Source organism: Portunus trituberculatus, chromosome 47 (assembly GCF_017591435.1).
Source record: "Portunus trituberculatus isolate SZX2019 chromosome 47, ASM1759143v1, whole genome shotgun sequence".
NCBI lineage: Eukaryota > Metazoa > Arthropoda > Malacostraca > Decapoda > Portunidae > Portunus > Portunus trituberculatus.
Genome location: NC_059301.1, coordinates 126,239 through 138,138, shown reverse-complemented (window position 1 = coordinate 138,138; position 11,900 = coordinate 126,239). Strand labels below are relative to the sequence as shown.

At 37.9% G+C, this 11,900-nt stretch overlaps 1 protein-coding gene across 1 annotated transcript in view; it reads left to right on the top strand.

The window, feature by feature from the left end:
- Positions 1-389: 389 nt before the first annotated feature.
- The window catches only part of LOC123520558, a 101,893-nt gene continuing 90,382 nt past the window's right edge, over positions 390-11,900 (top strand). The window contains exon 1 of the mRNA XM_045282932.1: positions 390-540. The gene's annotated coding sequence lies outside the window, so the exon portion shown is untranslated. The remainder of the gene's footprint in view (positions 541-11,900) is intronic.

Genomic DNA, 11,900 nt, shown 5'->3' with positions numbered 1-11,900 from the left:
TTTTTTTTTTTATACCGCACCTTTGGGCACTAGAGGCTATGACACACAGCCTGCACAGCCCCAACAAACCCCCAAGAAGAAGAAGAACAATAGTTTGAAAAAGGTGAGTATGCTCAACAGGGATTGCACGTGAAGCTCTGACGGATTTTTTCTTTTTCTTTTTTCTTATGAAAACTGTTGAGAATAACCAGGTACAATAAATTCAATGTTTTGTTTAGTATTTCTTAAGCGTTATGTGTGATGTTTTTACGTGTAAAGTGATGGACAGATTCAAGTAATTGAAAACTACAGCTTAGAAACATGATAGGATAGTTAAAAACGGTACGTGATTAAGTTAACATCTGTAAATTCGAAGATCGCGCGTCCACACCTGGAGGCCATGGGAACCAATGGGAGACGATGCTGCTCGCGCCTTGCACGGCCCCTCCAGTAGTAATGGCTGACTGGTGACACCCAGATACGGCAAGTGTGAATAGCTACCCGTTTCGTCGAACCCCAAGGAAGGATATATTATTTCCACGCAGAGGATAATCCAGCAAGGTGAGGACGAGACTCTTGGACGAGTGGGGTGGGGGGTGGGGGCGTGGCTAGAGCGTATGGCAGGTGAGGGAGAGAAGCTGCTAGCCTCGTTCAGTGGTCTCCGAGGCGCCATGGTAGAAGGCTGAGAGAGGCTGGCGATGTTGATAGTAATTTAAATAAATCCGTATTAGAATGCATGTTTATTGTTTATAGTCGGTGACGTCACATGTAGATAATAAAAGAGGTTGTATATATTTTGTAAATGCCATTAGTTCGCTTTTGTTGTTTGCTTCATATGTAAATCTAGGCTAATGTAAGACTGGAAGTGGAGACTTGGCAACATAGGGGAAGGCAATATGGAGGCTGGGCGAGGCTAGAATCCTTCCAAATTTGCTAAGTGAACCATTGACTATGCGGCAGTCGTTGGGGTTAGATGTACAAGTATCTTTTCCCATGGCACATTGATGAAAATACGTACATACTAAATAACTGTATCGTTCATTGTGGTTAACTAAATGTGTTAATTTGTATGTCGAAGGTTATTGTGTATCAAATATGTGAAAATTATATTCTACGTTTGATGAAATTATTCCTCAGCAGTTATTTAGGCGCAATATTTCCCAGTGAACAAGTTTAGGCTTTATTTTCACTTTGTGATATTGGATTTACCCAAAGTTTATATTTATAAAACATCACTGGTGTATTCAGTAGTTGCGGAACTAGATTTATGTGGTTCCGGTATTATTAACATCAAAGGGAACAATATTTTATCGTCTTCATATCGGAAAGAGGAAGATGATTAGGTCAATAATCTTACCTACATCATTTTTTTTCATTCTCTCCATTGCGTTTTTAACGATTTTGAGGATGGAGTTTTTTTACAATGCATTATGAATAAATATGGTAACGGAATCTCGTGATAATATATAATAACTGCACGGTAGAGGAGGTGCGATTTAGCTTGGCTCTGCAGCACACACACACGGAAGGTGAACTCAAGCTTTTCTACAGGTTTTTAAATGGTAAGATGAAAAATAAGGAAGCAATAGAAAAAAAATTAGTTAAAATAGGGAAGACATACCAAACAACAGAGGAAATGAGTGAAATAATGAATGAGAGTTTCAAGACTGTTTTCACTGAAGAAGAGGATTTTACAGAACCAAATAAGACATTGCAAGAAATCATAATGTACAAAAAAGAAATTGGAAGACTATTAAGAAATTTGCATGTCAAAAGTTATGGGACCTGATGGTGTCAGGTTGGGCACTGAAGGAATGTAAGATCAATTGTTAGAACCAATTTGGGAAATGGTTACAAGCTCATTAAAGTAAGGGAGAATGCCACTGGAATGGAAGTGAGCTAACATAATCCCAATATTCAAAGGAGGAGAGTGAACTGTGCCATTAAATTACAGAGTGGTGGGGAAGATATGTAAAATTGTTGTTGAAGAAATATGGGTTAAATATCTGCAAGAAAAGCAAGTTATATCAAACAGGCAATTTTGGTTCAGGACAAGGTCATGTGTGTCAAGTTTATTAAGTTTCTACTCAAGAGTAGTGGAAGGACCAGAGAGCAGAGATGGATGGGTGGACACTGTGCACCTTGACATAAAAACAGCTTTTGATAAAGTCCCTCATAGCAGACTACTTTGGAAATTGGAGAAGATAGGAGGACTGAGAGGAATGATATTAGATTGGATAAGGGATTACTTGAAGGACAGAGAGATGAGAAATGTGATGAGGGAGGGATACATACTCATCCTGTGGCAAAGTATCAAGTCAGTGTTAGCCCCCCATTTTGTTCCAGGTACATGTAAACGACACACAGTATGGAATGACTAGGTAACTATATTAATTTATTTGCTGATGATGCAAAATTATTATGAGTAATTAAGACCCGAGAAGACTGTTTGGTGCTGCAGGAAGATTTAGACAAAATTTATGAGTGGAGTAAGAAATGGAAGTTGGAATTCAATACCAAGAAATGCTATGTAATGAAATTAGGAAATAGAAAGAAAACCAGTATGGAACCATTTGATGAGAGAGGACAAATAATGAAGACTAAAGAAGAAAAAGGTCTGTGAGTGGTTATACAAGAAATTCTGAGCCCTGAAAAATTCATAAGTAAAATATTTTGAAAAAAACATAAAATGTTGACTAATATTAGAATGGCATATCAATATATGGACAAAGTTATGATGAAAAAAATTATTATGACTTTGATAATATGTCCACAGTTGCAATATGCAGCAATGGTGTGGTCACTGAGCTTGAAAAAGGATATAAGAAAATCAGAACACATAGCTACAGAGATGGTGCCAGAACTAAAGGGCCTAAAATATGAGGAAAGGCTGAAGGAAATGGGACTGCCAGCCTTACAAGATAGAAAAGAAAGAGGGGATTTCTATAATAGCAATGTATAAAATGGTTAACCCCTTCAGTACCATGACATGTTTTCATATTCACTCTGCTTACTGTTTGGTGGTTTTACACAGCTTCAGAAACTTATGTGGGGATTAAAATAGTGAAGACTCTGGCCATTAATCTTAAAACTTCCATAGACTCTTCATAATGTAAATAAAATTGTCTAATCACACCCAAAATGCAAAGTAAAAATGCATCCCAGTACTGAAGGGGTTAATGGCATTGAAAAGATAAACAAGTAAGACTTGGTCCTGGTGACAGGAGAAACTGGGAGGACAAGAAGATATGCAAAGAAGATTAGGAAGAAGCATTGTGTGAAGGATATTGGAAAATAGTTTTTCCACTTAGAACGGTGAAAAAAGTGGAATGCTTTGAATGTTGAAGTTGTTCCATCACATAATGTGCATAGCTTTAAAGAAAAATTAGGTATGTGGAGATATGGAGACAGGACACTAGGAGCCACGCTTGAAGCCTGTACAATATAACCAGGTTAAGACAACTATGTAAATGCACACACACACACACACACACACACACACACTTCTATGAGGGAAGCTATATTTTTTCACATCTCTCCTATAAGTGGCCATTTTTAGTTTTCCCATGCCCTCTCGACATTCTTCCATTCCACATACACAGATCTTCCCTATCCATTTTTTCCATGCCAATCATCACTCTGTATATTGCTATCAGGTCTCCCCTTTCTCTTCTGTTTTCCAGGGTTGGAAGTTGCATTCTTTTCAGTCTGTCTTCATAAGTCAAATCTCTTAAGTCAGGCACCATTTTCGTTGCAGCCCTCTGTACTTTCTCTAGTTTCCTTATGTGTTTCTTTAAGTTCAGCCCACTGTGTTGTTGCATATTCAAGCCTCGGTCTTATCATTGCAGAAATTATTGAATGCAGTGATCCCTGGAAAACAGAAGAGAAAGGGAGACATGATACAACATACTGAGTGATGCCTGACAGACAAAATGGATATGGAGATCAGAAATGGAATGGATGAATGTGGAGGGCATGGGATCTGTGTGAGATGTTATGGGAGAGATGGAAAATATGGCTTCCTCATAGAAGAAGGTGGAAGCATGGAATAGTTTAGACGTGGAAGTGGTCAGCGCAAGGAATATTCATGATTTTAAGAAAAGCTGGACATTAATAGATATGGAGACGGGACAACACGAGCATAGCTCTTTTCCCGTATGTTACAATTAGGTAAATACAATTAGGTAAATACACACACACACACACACACACACACACACACACACACACACTAGAAGAAAAACTGGATAGAGTTCTAGCCGAGAATGATTAGTTCAAAAAAGAGATCTATTTGTTAACGTTAGCGAATAAAGAGCTATTGAAGGAAAAAGTAGAGATGGAGAAAGAAAACCAACAACTAAGGAAACAATGTGAAGAGATGAAGGCTAAACTCATGGAAATGGAGATAAAAATATCCGAAGGGGACTTGAGGAAGGAGGAATGCCTTAATCTAATTGATACCAGGATGAAAGAAGTGAACCATGAACATCAGGAGGTACAAAGGTCGTTTAGGGAGATAGTAAAAAAGCAGGAAGAGGAAAATAAAGGGGTTATGCAGAGGGAAATGGTAAAAGCACTAAAGGAAAATGAGTATGTGGTGAGAGATATTGCTGAAAAGAAAAAATGTGTGATCATAATAGGATTGCGGGAGGAAACTAACAGGAACTGGCAGGACAGGAGGGATAAGGAAAATGACAGGATTAAGTCTTTACTGAACAAGATCTCTGTGGAAGAAGAGGACCAATATGCTGAGGTAGAAGAAAGTGTGAGATTGGGAGCTTTTGAGGAAGGCAAGAATAGACCATTAAAATTGAAATTACAGTCTCAGGTGGCAGCGAAGGCCTTGTTGAGGAGGGCTTGGAAACTTAAGGACTCTGAGGAAACCAAAACAATTTACATAAGAAGAAATATGTCACAAAATGAGCGAATGAAAATGAAGGAGCTTGTAACTGAAGTGAAGGAGAGGAATGACGAAAAAACAGAGGAGGAAAAGACCAATTTTTTTTGGAGGATGAGAAATGGGAGGCTAAAGAAGTGGTGGATAAAACAGATGGAATAGGCATTACATGGAAGAATGAGACTAGGAATAGAATAAAAGTGACTTACACGAACATAGATGGATTTCTGTCTAAGAGGCTAGAATGTATGGATTACCTAAGAAATAACGAACGGACATAATGTGTGTAGTGGAAACAAAGCTAAGGCCGAAATAAAGCTAGACTGGTTTGTTGTAAAACACTACAAAGTATGGAGAAATGATAGAAAAATAAAGGAGGTGGTGGTATAATGGTTCTTACTAAGGAAGATCTGATAGTGAAGGAGGTGAACTATAGTAAGAGAAATGAGGAAGTGATAAGTATGCTTATAACAGATGGCAAGAGGGACATTAATATTATAACAGTATACATACCACCCAGAACCAGTGCTTGGGAATATGAACAGTACCAAATGGTGATGAGAAATACTCTAGACAGAATGAAGCAAGAACTCATCAGAAAGGATAGAGTGATGATAGTTGGAGACTTTAATTGCAAAGAAATAGTGTGGGAAGACTACAAGTGGTGAACGGTGGTGAGTGGGCAGAAGAATTGTTAAAGGTAGCAACAAATAACTTGATGACACAGTGGGTGAGATCACCAACAAGGTGCAGGGGACAAGATGTTGCAGCAAGGTTGGATTTGGTATTTACCAGGGGAATCTCTCTAAAAGAGGAAATTGAACATGAAAGTCCCTTGGGAAAAGCAATCATGATGTCCTAAGCTTTGAGCTGGATACAGAATTAAGCACGAATAAGATTGTGGAACGCAGGGAGGAAAAATTAAATTATACTAGGGCAAATTATAACCATAAAAGGGAATTCTTTAATGAAATTGACTGGTCCGTGGTATACCAGGAAAGGGATATGCAATTGAAATACGATAAATTTATGGATTTGTATAACTCTGCTGTGAAAAAGTTTGTGCCATATCACAGAAAGAGGACTTTAAATAATAAACAGTGGTTTAATAGAAATTGTGAAGAAGCAAAAAAGAACAAAGAAAAGGCATGGAAGAAACTTAAGAAAAACAGTGATGTATTATCAAGAGAAGTCTACAAAACAGCAAGGAATAGATATGTTGAAGTAAGGAGAACAGCACAGAAGGAATATGAACAGAGGGTGGTGGAAAACTGTGATAGTGACCCAAAATGTTTTACAAATTCATAAATGGAAAACTAAATAAAGGGAGGCAATAGAAAAGGTAAAAACGGGAAGAAGTATATGAAGATGCTGGAGATATAGCTGAAATTTTGAACGACAACTTTTGCAAAGTGTTTACAAAGGAGGAGCATTTTATGGGAGGAAGGCCTACGGAAATAAAGCAAATGCAGGACATCATGGTTACTAAGGAAGATGTAAGGAAAATTATAAGCAATCTGGATATTAATAAATCAATGGGGCCTGATGGCATATCTGGGAGGTTGCTAAATGAATGTAAGGATCAATTGTTGAACCCGTATTTGATATTGTGGAAACCTCCATACGAACAGGATTAGTCCGAAAGAGTGGAAAAGAGCTGACATTGTGCCTATATATAAGAATGGTAGTAGAATGGAACCGCTAAATTATAGACCAGTATCGTTGACTAGTATATTGTGCAAGGTATGTGAAGAAGTAATTAAAGCTAAGTGGAGTGAGTATCTAGAAAGTGAAAACATTCTGAGTGAAAGACAGTTTGGTTTCAGAAAAGGAAGATCGTGTGTATCCAATTTATTATGTTTTTATTCAAGAGTGACTGACATACTACAACATAGAGAGGGATGGGTGGATGCTATCTACCTGGACTTGAGAAAGGCCTTTGATAAAGTACCACACAATAGACTGATGTGGAAACTAAAGATGATTGGAGGAGTAAATGATAAACTAGCAAAATGGATGGAAAATTACTTAATGGGAAGAGAAATGAGAACAGTGGTGAGAGGAAGGAAGTCCGAGTGGAAGAAGGTAACCAGTGGAGTTCCACAAGGGTCAGTGCTGGGTCCCATCATGTTTTTGATTTATGTTAATGATATGCCAGTAGGAATTGACAGTTATATGAACATGTTTGCGGACGATACTAAAATTATGAGGAGAGTAAAGAATGTGGAAGATTGTAACAAGTTACAGGAAGATCTTGATAAAATATATGAGTGGAGTAAGGAGTGGCAGATGGAATTTAATATAGACAAGACCCATGTTATGAAAATGGGAAGAAGTAGATACAGACCAAACAGGGATTACAGGCTGGGTGATGAGAAAATTAAAGAGACCAATGAGGAGAAAGACTTAGGAGTAACCGTGCAAAACACCTTGTCACCGGAGAAACACATTAACAAGATTTTTTGGAAAACATACATGCTTCAAAATATTGGCCTTGCATTCCACTACCTAGATGAAGGAATGATGAAGATATTATGTACCTTAATAAGACCCCAGTTAGAATATGCAGCATGTGTCTGGTCACATATGAAGAAAAATGTGAAGAAGGTGGAAAGGGTACAGAGGCTGGCAACAAGGATGGTACCAGGACTCAGGAGTTAGACTATGAGGAAAGACTGAGGAAGCTGGGGCTGACCACATTAGAAGAGAGAAGAACAAGAGGAGACATGATAACTATGTATAAATTGGTGAACAAGATTGACATACTGGATAGAGAGTTGATAAAGGTGACCACAAGTAATCATCTCCGAGGACATGGAAAAAGCTAATAAAGGACATCTGTCTAAATGACGTGAGAAAATACAGTTTCCGCATCGTAGCATTGATAAGTGGAATAAACTGAGCAGTGATGTCGTTGACGCGGTGTGTGTCAATCAGATGAAAGAGAGATATGACAGGAATGGACAAGGAGACAGGACACAGAGAGCTTAGCTCGGGCCCTGTAATACACAAATATGTAAATACACACACACACACACACACACACACACACACACACACACACACACACACACACACACACACACACACACACTTAAGGAAACTTAAGGACTCTGAGGAAACCAATACAATTTACATAAGAAGAAATATGTCACAGGATGAGCGAATGAAAATGAAAGAGCTTGTAACTGAAGTGAAATAGAGGAATGACGAAAGATCAGAGGAGGAAAAGACCAAGTTTTTTAGGAGGATGAGAAATGGGAGGCTAAAGAAGTGGTGGATAAAACAGGCGGAATAGACATTACATGGAAGAATGAGACTAGGAATGGAATACAAGTGACTTACATGAATATAGATGGATTTCTGTCTAAGAGGCTAGAATGTATGGATTACCTAAGAAATAACGAACCAGACATAATGTGTATAGTGGAAATAAAGCTAGACTGGTTTGTTGTAAAACACTACAAAGTATGGAGAAATGATAGAAAAAATAAAGGAGGTGGTGGTATAATGGTTCTTACTAAGGAAGATCTGATAGTGAAGGAGGTGAACTATAGTAAGAGAAATGAGGAAGTGATAAGTATGCTTATAACAAATGGCAAGAGGGACATTAATATTATAACAGAATACATACCACCCAGAACCAATGCTTGGGAATATGAACAGTACCAAATGGTGATGAGAAATACTCTAGACAGAATGAAGCAAGAACTCAACAGAAAGGATAGAGTGATGATAGTCGGAGACTTTAATTGTAAAGAAATAGTGTGGGAAGACTACGAAGTGGTAAACAGTGGTGAGTGGGCAGAGGAATTGTTAAAGGTAACAACAAATAACTTGATGACACAGTGGATGAGATCACCAACAAGGTGCAGGGGACAAGATGTTGCAGCAAGGTTGGATTTGGTAGTTACCAGGGGCATCTCTCTAAAAGAGGAAATTGAACATAAATGTCCCTTGGGAAGAAGCGATCATGATGTCCTGAGCTTTGAGCTGGATACAAATTCATTGCTGAACATCAGACCAGAAATCTTCACATTTCCTTCTCCGTGGAGGAGAAGCCGACCAGATGAAGGAGAAGAATCGCGAGGTGGGTCATCTGCAAGAGGGGACAAGGGCAAATAAACCATCAGATTAAGATGGAAGTGTAAACATGTATAGCAGAGAGATGAAAAGACCAGGGCAATCAAGGAGAAGCAGGCAAAACAGCAGGCTAGGCAAGGCAAAACACTGAGAGCTGAGCTCTGTGTTGACAGGAGACAGATAACAGACTGGGAGGAGGCATAGACATCTCATTTGTTTATGGCGTTTTAAATATCGTGAAAGTAAATTGGAGTTATGGAGACTGAAGGAAAATTGTTAAAATGGATGGAAAACTATTTGAGATGGAGAGATGAAAACGGTAATAAGGGATGCAAAGTCAGATTGGTTGGTGGAGAGTGGAGTCCCAAGGTTCAGTGCTGGCACCACTACTTTTCCTTTTCTGTATAATGATGAGAGTAAACAGTTATTTAATTTGTTTGAGGATGATGCAAATTGTAGAAAAAGAGTGAAGAAGATTGAAATACACAGACTGATGGATTTGGAATTAGCAAAAGGTGGAGATGGAATTTAATCTGACAAAAGTCATGTAATGGAGATGGGAAGAAGATGGCCAGAATTATATAAGATGGGTGAAGAGTAGTGTTGAAAAGTGGAAAAACAAAAAGGATTTGGGAGTGATAATACAAGACCATGGGCAGTTTGAGACTCATATTGATAAGATGTTTGGAGAAACGTATAATTTGATAAGAAATATTGGATTAGCCTTCCATTATATGGATAAAGATATGATGAAGAAATTAATTAGTATGGTAATTAGACCAAGATTGGAATATGCTAGGTGGTTTGGTCCCCTAATAAAAAGAAGCATATAAGGAAGTTGGAGAGATTGCAGAGAATGGCAACAAAATGGTTCCGGAATTGGCAGAAATGACCTATGAGGAAAGATTAAAAGAAATGAATTTGCTCACCTTGGAACAAAGAAGAAAGAGGAGATTTAATACAGGTTTATAAACTGTTGAGGTTTGGATGAAGTGGATAATGAGCAAATGATGTTGAGAGAGAAAATTTTAATAGAACTACGAGATCGCATAGTAAAAGAATAGCCAAGGGAATATGCTTGAAGGATGTGAAGAAATATAGTTTCCCACAGATGTGTGGAGGTGTGGAATAATTTGAGTGAGGAGGTGGTGTCAGCGAGGAGTGTGCATAGTTTTAAAGGAAAGTTGGATGTGTATAGATATGGAGACGGGGCACACAGTATAATACCCAGGCCCTGTAAAATTATACAACTAGGTGAATACACACACACACACACACACACAGACATACACACACAAACAGAAAAGGAAATGTGTGAGAATAATGAATGAAGAGTTTAAAAGGTATTCACTGCAGAAGATGATTTCACAGAACCTAATAGACATTGGATTGCCAAGGATTACAGATTGCAGTTCACAAAGGATATTGGAAGATTACTGGATAAGTTGGAAGTCAGAAAGAGCAATGGGGCCAGATGGTGTATCAGGCTGGGTGTTAAAAAGAATGTAAGAGCAATTACTGGATCCAATTTGGGAAATAATTCAAGTTCAATAAATGAAGGAAAGTTCCACTAGAGTGGAAGACAGCCAACATAACAATATTTAGAGGAAGGACAACTGAACCACTAAACTACAGACCAGTGTCACTTACAAGTGTTGTAGGAAGTTATGTTAAATAATTATCAAAGAAAAAATGGGTTAAGTCAGATGTGGAAGGGAAAAACAGAAATGGATGGGTAGACACAGTATACCTGGACATTAAAAAGGCTTTGATAAAGTCTCATGGAAGACTTCTTTGGAAACTAGATAACATGAGGAGTGTGGAACCTTGTCGAATGGATAAGAGATTATTTGAAGGATAGGAAATGAGAACTTTGATCAGAGATACATACTCATCTTGGGGTAAAGTAACTAGCGGAGTGCCACAGGGTTATGTTAAAAGTTTATGTAATGACATTCACATTGGGATAAACAGTTAGATAATTTGATTCTGATGATGCAAAGTTGCTAAAATTATCAAAACCAGAGAGGACTGTCTGCTATTGCAGGAAGATTTAAAACAAGATCTATGAATGGAGCAAGTGAAATTGGAGTTTAATGCCAGAAATGACATAATGGAACTAGGAAAAGAGTGAAGACCAGTATGGAACTACAGGCAAAAGCAAAGGGATGAAACCTTGTCAGAAGAAGAACTTAGATTAACAAGATTATAAAAGTTAAAAGTGAATTCCATTGAGGTAAACAAAGTGAGATGCATCATAGTACAGTGAAAGGTTTAATGATAAAAATTATGAGTTAAACATTTAGGTTAAATTTAATTTAAGTCATTATAATGTACAAATGAATGTATGTACATAACTTTATAATGTTGATGATCTTAAATTTATGAAGGAGAGAGTGAAACAGGAAAGACATTAAGACAACATGTGGAATGTAAACAATGGATAATTGATCACATAAAAAAACTTATGTACCACATTTCCACAGGCTTTCCATTTTATCCATTAGAGTCACGAGTTCAGGTGGTCTTTTAGCTTGCAAGGGAAGATAGGTCTCATGAGCCTTCTTAATAGATCTGTGACTTGAAAATAATAGAGACAGTAGATGGAGTCAAGATGGTGGCGAACAATGTGTGGTTTTTCACTGCTGTGTCTGTGAATAATATCCAGCTTCACTTCGAAGTAAGAGACTTCCTGGTCTTCAATGAGGACATTCAGCATTTGGTGATTACAGGAAGACAAGCTGCTGTGAGGTGTTATTTTTTTTACAGGGATGAGATGGCGTGTTGTCCAAGGAGATGGTGGATATTCAAAAGCTGTTGCGAGATGACTATGTTTCAATGGACAAAATTATGGATAAAATTCATTAAAAGCGATTTGGTGTTTGTTAAACAGGAGATGGTAGAATGAAATGAAAATAAGTTGTAAGTTGTGTGAACAGTT